A 20,745-nucleotide genomic window follows, 5' to 3' on the forward strand; every position below is an offset into this window, starting at 1 on the left:
ATTTTAAGATTGCATTTGAAATGAGATGACATGGTTAGAGGATTCTCCCCCTATCACTGTGCATACCCACAGAAGAATGATTGTAGCGACCCGACCTCAGATGGTCAAGTCTCTGTGCTTCAGTGTCATCCCTAGATCGGTAATGCTGACACACACAATACTCGAAGGATTTATAATAGAGTAGCAATCACACACTGTTACACCGAATGTCTCCAAACAAAACTTATTACAATAATATGGCTTAAGGCCATCTAATGCGATAACAGCGGAAGGCTTGGAAGATAGGGTGAGTCCATCAACTCCAACGGCATAGCTGAGCTGCACGGCAACGACCTAACGAACCTTACTCCTCGTCTGAAAAGTCTGCAACATAATACGTTGCAGCCCGAAAACAGGTCAGCACATGGAATATGCTGGCAATATAACACAGTAGAGCAGAAACAAAATAATGCTATCACTACATGCATATATGGCTGGTGGAAAGCTGTATGGTTGTAGTTTTGCGAAAAGCCAAATTTTCCCTACAACAACGGAATAGATTTTAATTTTACTACCATGGTGGTTGAAACATCATTGAGAAGGTAACCCCAACTCAATCTGAATTAAAGTGAATTAACATCCCAACAGTATTAATTAAGCATGGTGAGATACATGTGATAACCCAAGTACTAGATACTCAAGAATTGTCCATAACCGGGGACACGGCTAACCATGATTAGATTGTACACTCTCCAGAGGTTTGCGCACTTTTCCCCACAAGACTCGATCGCCTCCGTTGGATTTCTCGCACTAGATGGTGTTTGAGAAACGGATGACCGAGACATAATCTTTCAGAAACGTTAACTCTCTACTCTGGGTAGACCATACCAAACCTACAAAACCCACTACCTGCAGATCTACCTCTTCAAGAGATTCATGTAACTTACTCAACTATGCTAGAGCCCATAATAGCTTGTGGCTGCACACGGAAGTTTCTAGCATGAATCATCTCAGTTCCCTTTGAGCCTGGGTGGCGGTCCATAGGAAGATCATACTGGTACCCCCGGATTTCCAAAAAATGGACAACACTGGGTTCCCCAGGTGCCTCAATCCACCCAGTGGTTTGATTAAGTTGCCACCTTAAGTTGAACCATTAATTAACAATCTCACATCTGACATGAATTTCACTCAAACTCAAACCATGTCTATGAGCATAGCATAGCAATAAGCAATACGTAGAAGTAACTCCCAAGGGTTTGAATGTAACGGGGCAATAGGTTCTACCTCAGCAACTACTTCCCAACCCACAAGTTAATGACATCCTAATCATGCAATGTTTGAGGATTGGAACTAATGCATAAAAACTGGGTAATAATGGGATATGATCAAAGTGTTACTTGCCTTGCTGACGATCCGCGAATCCTAGAGACTCGTAGTAACACGCTTCGCACTCCGGGAAATTCTATCGCAAGCAAACAATAACATACATAAGTAACAAGCAACGATGCACAAGCAAAACTCAAATAAGAGAGGTTGACCAGAAAGTTCAAATTAAAAACTCTAGTTCGCAAAAAGAATCAAAACAAACGGAGCAATGAAACTCAAACGGTGAAAGAAAGAAGCTTCGTTTACTAATCTGAAACTAGGTCAAATTTTACAGTAGCAAAACTTGTTTTAGTTGGTTAAACGGAAAGAGGGTTTCGAGACGAAACTCCAGGCGCTTGAATCGCCTGATTCCGTTAAACGAGCAAAAAGATAAACAGAAACTAAGATCAGATCAGAAATCACGATCAGAAAAATCGCGGAATAAATCCGATAAAAGAAAACTAACGAACAGACTAATGAACGAGCATTCGTTAGCTGTAACTAACGGGCGAAAACCGTTCGTTAAAATGAACGTACGGACGAACATCCGCTAACTAGAAGAACCGAAAAAAACGGCGGCGGGGCGCTGTGGCTACCTCCGGCGAGAGGCTCCGGCGGGGCGGGGTGTGGGGCGGCGGCTCGCGGGCGGCGGGGCTTGGCGGCGGCGGCTGCGGCAGCGAGCACGAGCGGCGGCGGCTGCGCGAGGCGGCGGCGGCGGCTGCGGGCGGCAGGGTTGGCGGCGGTGGTGGTGGTGTTGGGGCGAGGGTGACAGCGTATATACAGGGGCGGGGGCGGCGACTTGGAGGAGGGGGCAAGGCGCGGCGGAGGCGGAGTCCAACTCGGACTCTGGTCCGAGTGGCGGCGGCGGCAGCGCGCGCAGGAGGCGCCGGTGACGGCGGCCTGGCGCGGCTGGGCCTTAGGCCCAGTCGGCGCGGAACCTCTTTTTTTTTAAACTTCGCCGACCGGAATAAAATCCTAGAAAAAAATAAATAAAAACCTAAAAATGCCAAAACAATTTTTCACCGTCTAAATAAACTATTTAGAACAAGATGAACATTTCTTGGCCCTAAAATGCAATTTTGAAATACATGCAATTTTTCTAATGCAAATAAAATCCGAATAAAAATCAATTTAATGATTTTAATATTTTTCCTCCAATATTTCATTTATTTTGGAGAAGTCATATTATCTCCTCTCTTTAATTTTTTAATGTGAAATATTTTTCGGAGAGAAATAATTAAAATCAAATCCTCTTTTCATTATTTGATAAAAGAATCAAATATGAAGACCGGGAAATCCCGAACTCTCTCCGAGGGTCCTTGAGCTGCTTAGGATTTCGAGGATTACGGAACGGAAAAGAAATAAAACATGATATGCATGGATGATCTATGTATAACATTCCAAATTGAAAATTTGGGATGTTACAAACCTACCCCCCTTAAGATGAATCTCGCCCTCGAGATTCGGGTTGGCTAGAAAATAGGTATGGTGGTCCTTGCGGAGATCATCCTCTCGTTCCCAGGTAGCTTCATCCTCGGTATGGTGGCTCCACTGAACTTTACAAAACTTGATAACCTTACTGCGGGTGACTCTGCTGGCAAACTCAAGAATCTTAACTGGCTTCTCGTCGTAAGTCAAATCACTGTCCAACTGAATCGCCTCCAAGGGTACTATATCTCTTAATGGTATTTCCGCCATCGCAGCATGACACTTCTTCAGCTGTGAAACGTGGAACACATCGTGGACTCCTGACAATCCCTCAGGTAACTCCAACTTGTAGGCGACCTCTCCCATCCGTTCCAAAATGCGATACGGTCCAACAAATCTCGGGGCTAACTTTCCTTTAACTCTAAAACGTTTCACTCCTCGCAAGGGCGATACTCGCAGATATGCTCTATCTCCGATTTCGTAGGTTACCTCCTTGCGTTTTGAGTCTACGTAACTCTTCTACCTAGACTAAGCAATCTTCAGTCTGTCTCGGATCAGTTTTACCTTCTCCTCAGATTCTTTAATCAAGTCTGGTCCAAACAACTGTCAGTCTCCTACCTCATCCCACATCAACGGTGTTCTGCACCTGCGTCCATACAGGGCTTCAAACGGTGCCATCTTCAAACTGGCTTGGTAGCTATTGTTGTATGAGAACTCTGCATACGGCAAATTCTCATCCCAACAAGATCCATAATCCAGCGCACAGGCTCTCAACATGTCCTCCAAAATTTGATTGACTCTCTCAGTCTGTCCATCTGTCTGCGGGTGAAACGCTGTACTGAACTCCAATCTCGTTCCCAAAGTCTGGTGTAACTGATTCCAAAACTTTGAAGTAAACTGTGTTCCTCGATCTGATACGATGGTCCTCGGAACTCCATGCAGACATATGATCCTGGACATATAGATCTTGGCCAACTTTGCACTTGTATAGGTGGTTTTCACTAGGATGAAGTGAGCTACTTTGGTCAAACGATCAACTACTACCCATATGGAATCATATCCTGCTTTAGTCCTGGGTAATCCGGTGATAAAGTCCATGCCAAGTTTATCCCACTTCCATTCGGGTATCGGCATAGGCTGTAACAGTCCTGCTGGCTTCTGATGTTCTACCTTAACTCTGTGACATACATCACATACGGCTACATACTCGGCAATATCCTTCTTCATACCAGTCCACCAGAAATGTTCCTTCAAATCCAAATACATCTTGGTGTTTCCGGGGTGTATCGAGTATGGTGAGTCATGGGCCTCTTGAAGTATTAACTTCCTGATCTCCTGGTTGTTGGGCACATAAACTCGGTCCTCAAACCATAGGGTATCGTGCTCATCCTCACGAAAACCTTTGGCCTTTCCTTTGCCCATATTCTCCTTTATCTCGGCAATCTCTTTATCATCTTTCTGAGCTTCCCGAATCTTGTCCGGCAATGTCGACTAAACCTCCATTGTGGCAATGAACCTTCTAGGTACAATCTCTAACCGAAGTTCCATGATGTCCTTTGCTAATTCCTTCGGCAGTCCTTTACTTTCAAGGGTATTAGCATAACTCTTCCGACTCAATGCGTCTGCTACGACATTGGCCTTACCTGGATGATAGTGCAGCTTCATGTCATAATCCTTTATAAGCTCCAACCATCTCCTCTGCCTAAGGTTCAGCTCCTTCTGGGTGAAGATGTACTTCAAACTCTTGTGATCCGTGTACACATCACAATGGTTTCCAATAAGGTAATGTCTCCAAGTCTTCAATGCATGCACTACGGCTGCTAGCTCCAAATCATGCGTAGCATAATTCAACTCATGAGGTTTTAGTTGTCGTGAGGCATACGAAACAACTCTTCCGTCCTGCATAAGCACACATCCAAGTCCTAAGCGAGAGGCGTCGCAATACACTTGGAACTCCTTATGTATATCTGGCAGTACTAGCACTGGGGCTGTAGTCAAACGTTTCTTCAACTCCTGGAAACTTGCTTCACAATCTTCTGTCCATTTAAACTTGGTATCCTTCTTCAATAGTTCAGTCATTGGTTTTGCAATCTTGGAAAAAATCTCAATGAATCTCCGGTAGTATCCTGCAAGTCCAAGAAAACTGCGGATCTCGCTAACTGAGGTGGGTGCCAACCATTCAGTGAAAGACTGAACCTTGCTGGGGTCTACTGCTATACCTTCTCCTGATATAACATGTCCAAGGAATCCGACTTCCTTCAGCCAAAACTCGCATTTGCTAAACTTAGAATACAACTGGTGTTCCCTGAGCTTCTCGAGAACTAAACGCAAATGCTCTTTCTACTCCTCCTCGTTCTTCGAGTATACCATGATATCATCAATAAACACCACAACAAACTTGTCCAAATACTCCATGAACACCTTGTTCATCATGCTCATGAAATAGGCAGGGGCGTTAGTCAGTCCAAACGACATGACCGTGTACTCGTATAATCCATATCGCGTTGTGAACACCGTCTTTGGTATGTCCTTCTCTCGTATCTTCAACTAATGATACCCCGATCGCAAATCGATCTTCGAAAACACTTTAGCTCCTTGCAACCGATCAAACAGATCGTTGATCATCGGCAGTGGGTACTTGTTCTTAATCGTCACTTCATTCAATGCTCGATAATCAACAACCATCCTCAGGGATTTATCCTTCTCAACCAAAAGTACTGGGGCTCCCCAAGGTTATGAACTTCTTCAGATATATCCTTTCTCCAATAACTCCTTGATCTGTTTCTTAATTTCTTCTAGATCATTTGCGGGCATCCGATAGGGTCTCTTGGATATTGGTCTTGTTCCTGGTAACAACTCTATCAAAAACTCAATATCTCTGTCCGGTGGCATGCCTGGTAACTCCTTTGGGAAAACATCCGGGTAATCCTTCACTACAGGCATTTCCTCCTGAACAACTCCCGTAAGGGCATTCACTTGACTCCTCCTAGGCACATGCCTAGATACATACTTAATCCTTCTTCCTTCTGGGGTGGTGAGATAAATCGACTTACTAGCACAGTCAATGCTTCCTCCAAACTTTGACATCCAGTCCATACCCAATATCACATCCAATCCTTGTGACTCCAAGATAATTAGGTCGGACGGAAAAACATGTGTACCAATGGTTAAGGGTATCTGGTCACACCATCGGCTAGCCATATACTCTGTTCCGGGTGAATTCACTAAAAGAGGGGTCCTAAGGGTTTGGGTTGGTAGTTTAAACTTATCCACGAATCCCCTTGATATGTATGAATGCGATGCACCAGTATCAAAAAGAACAAGAGCGGTAATTGACTTAACCAAAAACTTACCTATTACCGCGTCTGGCTGCTCTTCAACCTCCTCCACGTTAACGTGGTTCACTTGTCCTTTGTTGAATGGATTGGGCTTCTTCCCAGTGCTTCCATTTCCGTTTCCATTCCTTCCTTTGGGGCAATCATTGGCATAGTGCCCTATCTTCCAGCACTTAAAACAGGTAACCTGACTTAAGTCTCTTTTGGCGGGAGTGGACGGGTTGGAGCGGTTCTGATTGTTCTTAGCGTCGTTCCCATTCCCATTCTTAGCACCATTGTGGTTATGTGATCCTCCTCCAGTGTGTTTGTGACCTCCATGGTTGTGAACAAGTCCTCCCGTGTTCGGGGTTAGGCGAGGCTTCTGCTGAGCTTCTGAGTTATACTTCCCTTGTCCATACTTTCTCTTGCGGCTCTCAATCTGCTGCTGTTTCCCTTCAATCATAAGAGCCTTATCTACCAACTCCTGGTAGTGGTTGAAGGTTGCTACCATCAACTGCATGCTCATCTCATCATTCAGCCCTTCCATAAACTTCTCCTGCTTCACGGCATCTGTGGCCACATCATCAGGGGCGTAGCGAGATAACTTGCTAAACTCATCCACGTACTGAGCCACAGTACGGTTCCCCTGGCGTAAGTTGCGGAACTCCCGTTTCTTCATTTGCATAGCTCCAGTGGAGACATGGGCTGTGCGGAAAGCTTGCTGAAACTGGTCCCAAGTGACATTGGCTATAGGAAAAGTGGCGGTGTAATTCTCCCACCATGAGGCTGCTGGTCCATCCGATTGATGTGCGGAAAAGCGCACCTTCTCAGCATTTGTGCAACCTGCGGTGTTCAACTCCCTTCCAATTCGGCGTAGCCAATCATCAGCAACTATAGGCTCGGTGCTACTGGAAAACACCGGTGGCTGTAACCTTAGAAAATGGGCTAGGTTGTCCACTGGCGGTGGGTTGTTGTTGTTGTTGTTGCCCTGGTTCTGAACTAGCAATTGCATCAAGGCATTCTGCTGCTGGATCAACTGGGTGAGCTCCGGCGGGAAGGTAAAACCGGTGTCATGTCTCGGAGGCATCTGAGGGGTTTAGATGGGAGAGATTTAGAATAGAAGAGGTCTAATGAGAAAACACTACCCATATGCACATGAGACAAACACAATCATTTCACTCAATCAATCAAGCAAGGGCATACAAACGGTCTAGAACTATCGCAAAAGTGCTCACTACTACTATATACATGGGGGAAATACTACTAATATATGGTAGTCATCTAGAAATTTTGATCGGTGGAAGACTCCATGATGTCTGCTCCAGCTTCGTCTTCAAAGTCATCATCAATAGGGTCAGAGTCGGTGTCGTCGATGATGATGTAGTCCTCGGGGCGTATTTCCTTGGGTTCTTCTTCTTCTATTGGTGCTGGTCCTCCCATAAATACTCCGATCTTCTTGACTAAGTCGTCATTCTTCTCCAGTAGGGTCTTGATTTCCTCCTCATATCCATCGCGGGTAAACTTGAGTTCTTCCTCCAGCTCGATGATCCTAGTCTTTGCCTTCTTCAAGTCCATCATGTCCGCACACATCTGGTTCTCCTGACGTCGAATGTGCTGGTTTAACTCCTGGATGAAAGCTGCAATGGATCTATCCTTCTTAGTGCTGATTACTTCCCATTGCTCGTCTCGGCGCCCACATATTTGGTAAATAGTGTCCTTAAGCTCCCTGTTGTAAACTTCTCCAATGCGTCCCATGGTGATGTGAGCTACCATACTCTTTCCTAAACTCCAGGTTGGTGCGTCGAAGGAATATTCTATGGGTTTAGAAGTTGGCGAGAACGTCCTTCCTGGAACTTGTACTTGAATCATCCAGCGCTCCTCTTCAGGTAAAGTGGCGTTGTACGTCCCGGTGAAGCTTGGTATTCCAATGTTCAAGTACCTAGTGACTTCCTTCAAGTGGCGTCCAAAAGGTGTGTCTTCATCTGGTTGTGCAAACTTGTTCTTCATCTCCGTCATCCTAAAGAGTAGAAAATGGAGAGGAGTCAGAAATGAGAAGAGAAGTGTGACCTAGGGTTTATCTTAGTGGTCATGTCCTACACTCAGCTTATGCTCTGATACCATCTTGTAGCGACCCGACCTCAGATGGTCAAGTCTCTGTGCTTCAGTGTCATCCCTGGATCGGTAATGCTGACACACACAGTACTCGAAGGATTTATAACAGAGTAGCAATCACACACTATTACATCGAATGTCTCCAAAGAGAACTTATTACAATAATATGGCTTAAGGCCATCTAATGCGATAACAGTGGAAGGCTTGGAAGTTTCTAGCATGAATCATCTCAGTTCCCTTTGAGCCTGGGTGGCGGTCCATAGGAAGATCACACGGGTACCCCGGGATTTCCAAAAAAAGGACAACACTTGGTTCCCCAGGTGCCTCAATCCACCTAGTTGTTTGATTAAGTTGCCACCTTAAGTTGAACCATTAATTAACAATCTCACATATGACATGAATTTCACTCAAACCTAAACCACGTCTACGAGCATAGCATAGCAATAAGCAATACATAGAAGTAACTCCCAAGGGTTTGAATGTAACAGGGCAATAGGTTCTACCTCAGCAACTACTTCCCAACCCACAAGTTAATGACATCCTAATCATGCAATGTTTGAGGATTGGAACTAATGCATAAAAACTGGGTAATAATGGGATATGATCAAAGTGTTACTTGCCTTGCTGACGATCCGCGAATCCTAGAGACTCGTAGTAACACGCTTCGCACTCCGGGAATTCAATCGCAAGCAAACAATAACATACATAAGTAACAAGCAACGATGCACAAGCAAAACTCAAATAAGAGAGGTTGACCAGAAAGTTCAAATTAAGAACTCTGGTTCACAAAAAGAATCAAAACAAACCGAGCAACGAAACTCAAACGGCGAAAGAAAGAAGCTTCGTTTACTAATCTGAAACTAGGTCAAATTTTTACAGTAGCAAAACTTGTTTGAGTTGGTTAAACGGAAAGAGGGTTTCGAGACGAAACTCCAGGCGCTTGAATCGCCTGATTCCATTAAACGAGCGAAAAGATAAACAGAAACTAAGATCGGATCATAAATCACGATCAGAAAAATCACGGAATAAATCCGATAAAAGAAAACTCACGAAAAGACTAACGAACGAGAATTCGTTAGCTGTAACTAACGGGTGAAAACCGTTCGTTAAAACGAACGTACGGACGTACATCCGCTAACTAGAAGAACCGAAAAAAAACGGCGGCGGGGCGTGGTGGCTACCTCCGGAGAGAGGCTCCGGCGGGGCGTGGTGCGTGGCGGCGGCTCGCGGGGTGGCGGGGCTTGGCGGCGGTGGCTGCAGCGGCGAGCGCGGGCGGCGGTGGCTGTGCGAGGCGGCGACGGGTGCGGGCGACAAGGTTGGCGGCGGTAGTGGTGGTGTTGGGGCGGGGTGGCGGCGTATATAAAGGGGCGGGGGCGGCGACTTGGAGGAGGGGGCAAGGCGCGGCGGAGGCGGAGTCCAACTCGGACTCTGGTCCGAGTGGCGGCGGCGGCGGCGCGCGCAGGAGGCGGCGACGGCGGCCTGGCGCGGCTGGCCCTTGGGCCCAGTTGGCGCGGAACCTCTTTTTTTATTAAAAAAAACTTCGCCGACCGAAATAAAGTCCTAGAAAAAAATAAATAAAAACCTAAAAATGCCAAAACAATTTTTCACTGGCTAAATAAAATATTTAGAACAAGATGAACATTTTCTTGGCCCTAGAATGCAATTTTGAAATACATGCAATTTTTCTAATGCAAATAAAATCCGAATAAAAATCAATTTAATGATTTTAATATGTTTCCTCCAATATTTCATTTATTTTGGAGAAGTCATATTATCTGCTCTCTTTAATTTTTTAATGTGAAATATTTTTCAGAGAGAAATAATTAAAATCAAATCCTCTTTTCATTATTTGATAAAAGAATCAAATATGAAGACCGGGAAATCCCCAACTCTCTCCGAGGGTCCTTGAGCTGCTTAGGATTTCGAGGATTACGGAACGGAAAAGCAATAAAACATGATATGCATGGATGATCTATGTATAACATTCCAAATTGAAAATTTGGGATGTTACAATGATATATAGACATAGCACACTTTACTAACCTTTGTTCTTCATAGTGAGGGTACAGATATAGATATAATCATAGCCTGATAGATATCTCTTACAATAAATAGAATATGCCATGTGACCTCCTTGCCATAAGTGTCTCACACACATATAGATTAATTGACAAAACATAAATAGGTTCAAATAGCAAGCTCAGATCCAAATGGAGGCAAATAAAGAACAAAGGTTCAAGGATCCAAATAAAAACAAAGGTTCAAGGATAAACGATAAGCCCTAATAAAAACAAAGGTTCAAGGATAAACGATAAGCCCTATCAAGCATCACAACATCTCTCCCTGTTGTCACCTAGATGGCAAAAAGGAAAGATGGAGGAATCCGCAAATAGCTCCTAGGAGAGGGACGCAGACGAGTCACCAGACGACTCTCCAGAAGATTCTAGGTGAGGAGGGCGGTGAGAAGAGGCTTCATCACCGGCTTCAACATCAAACCGAGCAAACTGGGACTGGTATTTCTTAAAAGGAGTCACATTAGACTCGGAGCCGTGAGCAATGTCCATACCAGATGCACGCATACCATCCTTAAGAGCCTTCATGCTCTCCTTCCTAGACTTGTGCTCCTCCCACTGCTTCTTATGCATATCTTGCTGAAGACAAAACATGTTCTGGAGAATACGCCAAATTTTGTTGCTCTTCTTGGACCCGGAGTCACTAGGCTCCCCACGATGAAAAGTATGTGAGCGGGGACAAAGCTCAAAGTGGTGTGGATTTCCAGCATGTAGATCCTCTTCCTCCTCATCTTCACCCTCATCAGCAGTTGCCTTGCCCTTCTTAACAAGCAAGTTAACATTGGAGTGGCCAGTCAGACGCCGACCCGCAAGTGCATCAGGAGAAACCTCAGCGATTAAAGCAGTAATGTACGGAGCATAGATAGGAACCTTGCGGTTTACTACCACACTGTACATCTCATTCCACATAAAGTCCATCACATCAATGGGGCCCTGCTCGGAGTTATGACAAGTGTAGTGAAGAAGGTTGATGAGGTGGCCACGAATCTTGTTCTTGTCACCCACCTTGACTGCAAGGGTCTCTCGAAGGATACGGTGCATGATGTCATAGAAAGGCAGAAGATCACCAATAGATCCAACCTTTCCGGACGGAGGATACAAATCAGCCAAGTGAATAGCTTGGAAGACCCTTTGTCGTGAATCTTGTACCCACGGTCAGCAGTAATGTCAGTATACTCATAGCCCAAAAGACCGGCCAGCACGGAGAACGGAGCAGAGAACTTCTCATTACCACTCATCCAAGTAAGAGTGCGCTGCATATCTATCCCAAAATGCACAGTGGCATAGAATTGAGCCACAAGAGGCGGAGACACATCATGTTGAAAGCGCATGAGTGGAAGGAGGTTGAGCTTCACACACATGTTCTGGATCCCCTCAAAGTACGCAGAGTTTGTTGGAGTCTTATCAAAGTGAGCAATGTTGATGCTCTTCTGAGTGACACACCTGTTGACGAACTGAGAAAAAATCTCTTCATAGTTGCGTTGCTGGAAAAGTGTCCAAAACTTGGAATCAGCCACATGATCACGATCGTGACGATAGGGATTGACACGGCGCAGAGCAATCCACTCCGGTGCGGGCATTTCCTTCATGGTGACTGGCTCAGGAGGAGGAGGTTGTACATTTTGTGCTTTTGCCTTCTTGGAAGTGGTCTTCCGCTTCTTGGAGTGGGCGGGTGCAGCAGGAGGGGATGCACTGTCTTCAGCCTCAGCATCTTCCTCAAGATGACAGTCAAACATGTTCTCACACCCTAAAACAACAGTCGTTGTCTTCTTGACCCTAGCTTTGGTTTTCCGTTCATACACCTTGGATGAGTGAGCACGCGAACCGGACCCTCCTGCTAACAGAGATAGAGAATAGCATGGGCATAGAATAAGTACACAAGCCTCAAAAAAATCAAAGAATCTCACTGGTCAAAATTTTGACAGAACTCTGCTTAGGCCGGAAGTTCCGGAGGCCGAAAGTTCCGGGGAGCCCGGAAGTTCTGGCCGACGGAAGTACCGGGCCAGCCCGAACATGGAAACCCTAGCGAGGCCGGAAGGTCCGGCCTGCCCGGAAGTTCCGGGCACCAGCATGGTCGCAAGGTTCCTTCCGAATCTTGGCAGGGGAATGACATGGATCGATCAATTTGAGGAAAAAGAAGTCATGGAGCACTGTAGATCTAAAGTGGATGCAGGGCTTGAGAGTGTGAGGTTTGTGTTTACCCTAGAACCATATGCGTAGCCTACAATCCCTAGGAATTTAGAGAGAGCAGAGAAAAGCTTAGGTTACCTTCCTCCATGTAGATGGTGAAGAGGACAGATCCCCTCCAAGTACGATGAAAGGGAAGAAGGGGCCAGAGGTTCCGGGGGCCGACAGCTCGCCTGGAAGTCGCCGATGGGTGAGGGGCGCCGCAGGGGGAGAGAGCAATGGAATAGAGAAGAAGGGAAATAACCCCTTTGAGATCCCCTGCCCATAATATGTGCCCACGACCCGCGACGCCCGGAAGTTCCGGGAAAGGCCGGAAGTTCCGGCGGCCGGAAGTTCCGGCGGCCGGAAGTTCCGGGCCCCACCCCGGAAGTTCCGGGATATCCAGAGAGATTACAGTCTCTTTGTACTCCTGAGAACTAGGGGGAGGGGGTCCGAAAGCTCCAACATTTATGTGGGGATGATTTGAAGCTTGTGCACTAGATAAATATCAGATGGTTTCGAGATGAGAGAGATTTGAGTAGAACCTGAGCTAGGGGCAAAACACCAGAGCAACAACGAGAACCCGCAAATAGAGAGAAAAACACCGGACGAACACACAAAAAAGAAATGTAGAAATGAAGAATAAGTCCAGCCTCTCTAAGAGAGGGCGGTGGACGAGTCCACCTTGTTTGAGTGTGTGTGACTTGGTACTGCGAAGATTTTAACCTTGAGCCCAACATCACAACTCCATCATTTAAAGTACTAGGTCACAAAGTGAGAACATAGTAACTTTGAGAGTGTTTGGTTTATTTGTGCATCGTATAGGGTGAGATAACTCATGGGTTGAATGTCTCCCCCTAAAGACATGCCTACATCTAGACACGACATTATGAAAATGCATGAATGGGTACTAGATTTCATATAATATTGTCAAGCTCAAAGATACCAAGTTCACGCCTAAGTTGACAGAACCTTGCTTCATCCAATGGCTTGGTGAAAATATCTGCAAGTTGCATATCTGTGCCAACATGAGCAATGTCAATATCACCCTTCTCCACATGATCTCTCAAGAAGTGGTACCTAATGTCAATGTGCTTGGTGCGGGTATGATCTTTGGGGTTCTCAGCAATATTAATGGCACTTTCATTATCACATAGAAGAGGCACATGTCTATAGGTGATACCATAATCCTTCAAGGTTTGCCTCATCCATAGTAACTGAGTTGCACAACTGGCAGTTGCAATATATTCAGCTTCAGCGATGGAGAGAGCAACACAGTTTTGCTTCTTCGAGGACCAACTTACCAAGGAGCGTCCAAGAAATTGACATGCACCGGAGGTGGATTTATGATCCACTTTGTCTCCAGCCCAATCCGCATCCGTGTACCTAATGAGATCAAACTTAGCATCCTTGGGGTACAATAGACCCAACTTTGGGGTGTGAACAAGGTATCTAAGAATATGCTTAACCGCCTTATGATGGCTTTCCCTAGGGGATGCTTGAAATCTAGCACACATGCATACACTAAACATGGTGTCTGGTCTAGATGCACAAAGATAAAGCAATGAACCAATCATATAGCGGTATTTAGATGGGTCGAAAGGGATACCGTTTAAGTCTTCAGTGAGTACAATTTTGGTTGGCATGGGTGTCTTACATGGGCTAGCATCAGTCATGCCAAATTTTGCTAGGATATCCTTGAGATACTTTGCTTGAGACAAGAAAATTCCTTCTTGAAATTGTTGAATTTGAAATCCGAGGAAGAACTTCAAATCCGCATTGAGTGACATTTCAAAATTCTTGGTCATTGATGCCACAAACTTCTTGCATAAATGAATGTTAGGAGAACCAAAAATGATATCATCTACATAGATTTGGCATAAGATCAAATCACCTTTGTCCCTCTTAGTAAAAAGAGTGGGATCAATCACCCCTCTCACAAAGCCATCATTGAGTAAAAACTTCTTAAGATGATCATACCAAGCACGAGGTGCTTGTTTGAGGCCATGCAAAGCCTTATGAAGTCTATACACATAGTCTTTGTGATCGGGGTCAACGAACCCAGGTGGTTGTGATACATATACTTCTTCTTGTAGAGGGCCGTTAAGGAAAGCACTCTTCACATCCATTTGATGTAATGTAAAGCCATTGAAAGCAGCATAAGCAAGTGAGATGCGAATGGATTCAAGACGGGCAACGAGGGCAAAGGTCTCACCAAAGTCCAAACCTTCAACTTGTGAGTACCCTTGTGCCACTAACCTTGACTTGTTGCGGATGATTACACCATTCTCATCTTGCTTGTTCTTGAAAATCCACTTTGTACCAATGACGTTGTGTTTCATAGTTGGCCTCTTGACTAATGACCACACTTGATTGCGCTCAAAACTATTCAACTCTTCTTGCATAGCAATAAGCCAATCGTTGTCTATCAACACATCTTGTACCTTGAGAGGTTCAACACTAAACACAAAAGAGAAGTGATCACAAAAGTTTGTCAATTGTCTACGAATGACTCTACCTTCCGATATGTCGGTGAGGATCTTATCAACATCAACACAACCGGCCACTCGAGGCATGATGGAGGTTAAGGTTTCGCGAGGTTCAACTTCATGTCCATCATCCACGTCCTCTACATATGGATCATTAATGTGTGTTGGAAAATCTTCTTCTTCTTCTTGCATTTGTTGAGGTTCATTGTCAATGATTGCACTTTCTTGTTCTTGCCTTTGAGGATGATCTTGTTCTTGATGATTAACATGAAAAGGAGCTTGATTATCATCTTGTACTTGAACTACGGGTATTGGTTGAGTAATAGGGACTTTGATGGTATGGGTGTTGAAGTTGTTTGATGATGTGTGAGGCTTTCATCTTCTTCTTCATCATCATGAGGTTCTTGTTCCATTGGAAGAAGTGCACCAACACCCATGGTCAAAATATCTTGAGACGAATCTTCTTCACCTGCATCACTTAGATCAACTTGCTCCCCATGGGAGCCATTAAACTCATCAAACACCATGTCACAAGTTTCTACAACACATCCATTGGATTTGTTGTAGACAGTATAGGCATGAGAGTTTGATCCATAGCCAACAAATATACCCTCGATTGTTTTGGATTGAAATTTTCCTAACCGTTCCTTTTTGTTGAGGATGAAACATTTGCACCCAAATACACGAAAGTACTGACATTTGGCTTGTTCCCGGTTAGAAGCTCATATGGAGTCTTTTCCAATATTTTGCGGAGGAAGAGTCAATTTGATGCATGACATGCGGTGTTGATAGCCTCGGCCCAAAAACTGTGTGGAGACTTGTATTCATCCAACATGGACCTTGCCATCTCCACAAGTGTACGATTCTTCCTTTCTGCAACACCATTTTGTTGAGGGGTGTATGGTGTGGAATATTGATGTTCAATCCCTTCATCACTAAGAAATCCTTCCAAGGTGTAATTCTTGAACTCGGAACAATTATCACTTCTTATTGCCATGATTTCTTTGTCAAACTTGCGTTGTGCTTGCTTGGCAAAATCAATGAAGGTGATCTTCGTCTCGTCTTTGGACTTGAGGAAAAACACCCATGTGTATCTTGAGTAATCATCCAAAATGACAAGTCCATACTTTTTCCCACCAAGACTATACCATGAAGGAGGCCCAAAAAGATCCACATGAAGGAGCTCCAAAGGCCTTGAAGTAGACACAATATTCTTGGGTGGGTGCTTTGATTGATGTTGCTTCCCGGTTATGCATGCACTACACACATGATCTTTCTCAAAAGAGACATTTGTTAGTCCAAGGATGTGATTTCCCTTTAAGAGATCTTGAAGATTTCTCATGCCGACATGGGCTAGCCGGCGATGCCATAGCCACCTCTTGTCGGCCTTGGCCATTAGACAAGTTGCATGGAATGTTCTCTCTTTCGAGAAATCAACCGTGTAAAGGTTGCCATCCAACTCTCCAACAAAGGCCACTTCGAGAGTATCTCTCTTAAAGACTTTCACATCCGTTAGTCCAAATAGTGTATCATATCCAACAGAAGCCAATTGGCGAACAGAAAGCAAATGATATTTAAGGGATTGGACAAGCATGACATTTGCAAGAGACATGTCATTTGTGATAGCCACCTTACCCGAGCCGAGTACCTGTCCTTTTGATCCTCCACCAAACATAATGCTCATAAATGGTTGAATAGCTTCCATGAAGTCGTAGAGCAATTTGCTATCTCCGGTCATATGATTTGTACATCCACTATCAATCACCCATTTTACTCCACCGGAGAAGGCAACCTACACACAATTATTACTTGGTTAGAGGCACCCATTTTGCAATGGGACCTCTCAAGTTAGTCACAAGGGTCTTAGGGACCCAAATAGCATAAAACCGAAATGCATTTCGAGGACCAACAAATTTTCATAAGCTTCTCCATCCTTAGTCTTGCGAAGAACATAGGATGGAGGCATGAACTCTTTTGCCTTGTTGACAGTGGGCATGCCCCTTGTGGCCTTACCACAATCAACCTTACCTTTCTCCTTGTGCCCTTCTCGTACAAAAGTTTCTTTTAGAGGGGTGGTGCACTTTTGAGAGGATGTCTTCTTCTTGCTTGTGCTTGGGTCAAACCCGAGTCCCTCTTTGGCAAACACTTCATTGTGTTGGCTCAACACCTCATTGAGGTTCTTTTGCCCTTGAGCACATGTCATAAGCCCTTTCTTGATTTGAGCTTTGAGAAAACGATTCTCCTCAAGAATAGATGCTAGATCCCCGGGTACCGAGCTCGAATTCGCCCTATAGTGAGTCGTATTACAATTCACTGGCCGTCGTTTTACAACGTCGTGACTGGGAAAACCCTGGCGTTACCCAACTTGAGCTCTTCTTCCTTGGTCTTGAGGGACACGGATAGAAGCTCACACTCCTTAGAGAGAGAAGCATTAGACTTTACAAGCTTACTTTTATCATTCATCAACTCTTCGCAAGAGTCGATAGCCTTTTTCAAGGAGGCAAAATCCCTAGTATGAACATCAATGTTTGCACCTATTTTTAAGCATAGTTCATCATTGCGTGCTTCCTCATATTGGACTTTCTGCTCAAGGACTGCATATTTTTCCTTTTCCTCGGTGACGAGGGTTTCGAGTTCCTTAATGGAAATGGTGTGCTTACTCACCATCTCCATAAGCATACGAAACATAGTGAGCTTCTTTCCTTTAAGGGAGCACATGAACTTATTTAGTTTAGCAAGCATAGGATCATTTATATTATCATCCTCATAACTATCCTCCACATCAAGATACTCATCACTAGGAGTAGGAGGAGCGAAAAGAGGAGGATTTGATCATGGGGTTACCTTGACCTTGTCAGGAGAGTGTTGGTCCTCTTCATCTTCTACCACGGCCTTCGCCATGAGACACTTGTGAGCGTTGCCCTTGTAATCCTTCATGTAATTGTAGGTGACAACTTCACCACTCTTGTTGATTAGCCTCAATGTGTTTTGAGAATCTTGAGCAACTCCGGCAACACCACTAACATCATCCGGATCGGATTCTTCTTGAGCAACCATTGCTTTCCCATCTCTCTTCTTGAGCTTGGAGTTCAAAGGATTTGGCAACTTCTTCTTGGGAAAGGTCTTGGGAAACCTTGGTTTGTCTTCTCTCTTCTCATGGCACTCGTTTGAGAAGTGGTTGGTTTCTTCACAGTTGTAGCATTTTCTTACTTTCTTCTTTTGAAATCTTCCCTTGAATTTTCCTGCGCTAAACTTCTTGACAAAGAGAGCCATGTCTTCATATGAAGGGCCCTCATCGGATTCAACCTCATCACCATATTCTTCATCATCATCATCATCTTCTTCTTCACTTTGCTCATCTTCACATGCATGCTTAGCCTTCAATGCAAGATTGATCTTTGACGATGGAGTACCATGCATGGCAAGATGTTTTGTAGCATTTGCCTTTGACTCTTCAAATAGTTGGAAAGTGGATATGATGTCATCTATAGTCATTTCCTTGAAGGCATGGTGTTGTCTTATGTCCCATACCATTTGATGGTGATATGGAGCAAGAGCATGGAGCAACTTGTCCACAAGGAATCGCTTAGTCATGTTGAATCCATCTTGTGTCTTGTCACACTTGCACGGCTCAATATCAGCGGTGAGAGTCATGAGGCGCTCAAGGAGTTGATTGGGAGTTTCACCTTTCTCCATACAAAAGTTTTGCAATTGCCCCTTGGAAATTTCATATTGAGCACTCCGGAGGGTGGAGGTACCGGTCTTGGATCTTATAATACTTTCCCATAGTTCCTTGGCACTTGTGATGTGTATGAAAGGTCTCCTTTGCTTTTCAACCATACCTCTCCTTATACACATGGTTGCAGTGTCATTGAGATTCTTGTCATAAATTTCTCTTGGTGTAGGATTCTTTGGATCAACCACATGGTAACCATACTCCAAGATCTCCAGCATCTCATCATTTCCATATCGAAGATGATCCTGCATAGCAACTCTCCACAAGGCAAAATCAGAAGTGGCATCAAGTAAAGGAGGTTTGCCTTGAGGGTTATATTTAGGTTTCTCAACTTGGGGTCTTGCATAAAGCCAAGGAACACTGGAGTGTTCATTGCTAAGAGATTGTTGACCAAGTGACGGAGTAGGCACAGTTGGCCTTGAAGTCGCACCACCCGAAAGTGGTGCAAGCACCGTGGACAACGTGGCTATTCTCATTTGGACCAAGGCCTCAAGAGAAGCATCATGCTCCTCCTTTTTCTTAGCAAGGGCCCGTTCTAGATCCTCAGAAGTAAAGGTCTTAAGTTCAGAAGAAGCCTCGCCTTTATCCTTCGGATCTACAACATGGGGAGTCCCATCGGGGTTCATCTCGCTTTAGGGCGGTTAAGCCCCAAGAATAGAGCACGAGGCTCTGATACCAATTGAAAGGATCGAGATGGACCTAGAGGGGGGGTGAATAGGTACAATTACAAATTTTAATTATTACTAAGCAATTTTAGGCAATAATGCGGAAAATGAAAGTGAGCCTAACAATTGCAAGTATGATACTAATGAGGTAAGCAAGATAAACAAGTGACACAAATATATGTATGAGTAAGCAAGCACAAGATGATATAAGTAAGTGCTAAAAGACAAGTAACCACAAGTAGAGAGTTAGGGTTAGGGAAAACCTCAACTCCGAGAGACGAGGATGTATGCCGATGTTCACTTCCTTGGAGGGAAGCTACGTCACCGTTTAGAGAGGTGGATGTTACCATGAAGGCACACCAACGCCACGAAGGCTCACCCTATTCTCTCCTTGAGACAACACCACGAAGGCATTTCTCAACCACTAGTGGTAGACCTTGGGGTGGTCTCCAAATCCTCACAAACTTTCCGGGGAAAATCACAATGGTCGATTTCTCGTCGGAGCACTCCTACCACCTAGGAGTCTCCAACCTCCAAGAGTAACAAGACGCACCACAAAAACAAGGGGGAATCAACTTTCGCTTTGGTGAATGTGCAGATCGAGCACTTCTCCTTTGCTTCTCAAAAGATCAAGAGCTTTGGTTGGCTAAGGAGGGAGATCTCCAAGAAATCGAGGTCTGAAAATGGAGGTGAGAGAAATGGAGTCGTCAACCCCTTCGTGAGGAAGAAGAAGACTATTTATAGGTGGGGATGAAATCTGGCCGTTGGAGGCAGATTTCTGCGCAGCCCGAAAGTTCCTGCAACAGACAGAAGTTCCGGACCCCGGAAGTTCCGACCAAGTTCCGGACAGGTTTCGGGCTACACAGAAGGTTTGCACCACGCAGTAGTACCCCGGAAGCTTCTGACACAGGGGATGGAAGTTCCGGTGCCCGGAAGTTCCAGCCGCCCTAGAAGTTTCGGGTGACGGAAGTTCCGGCCAGGTTTCGGCGATGTTCTGGGCTACACAGAGAGATCGCATGAAAAGTGCAATTTCTCTGGGTACCCCGAAAGCTTCCCGGACCCTGCCCGGACATTCCGGTCCTCGGAAGTTCCGGCCGTCCCCGGAAGTTCCGGCCTGAACAGAGACTTGCACTAGGATTTTCAGATCAATGTGAGAAGGTAAGTTGACTCCCCGGATGTTTTTATGATACACCCCCTCTTAATAGTGCGGCTGCCCTAAGGACTCAAGAAATAAGAAAACATTAAGGTACTCTTCTTTTCTTGAGTGCATCGCTTTTCCTTGTTCCAATAAGAGAGAAAATAACCATCCATGCTTCACTTTTAGTTTGATCAGGGCTGTTAACACTTAGAACATGCGGTTAGAAACACAAATGAAGTTGTCATCAATATCAAAAACACTTTAGTGCAATATTTCACTTT

Source organism: Triticum urartu, chromosome 5 (assembly GCF_003073215.2).
Source record: "Triticum urartu cultivar G1812 chromosome 5, Tu2.1, whole genome shotgun sequence".
Lineage (NCBI taxonomy): Eukaryota > Viridiplantae > Streptophyta > Magnoliopsida > Poales > Poaceae > Triticum > Triticum urartu.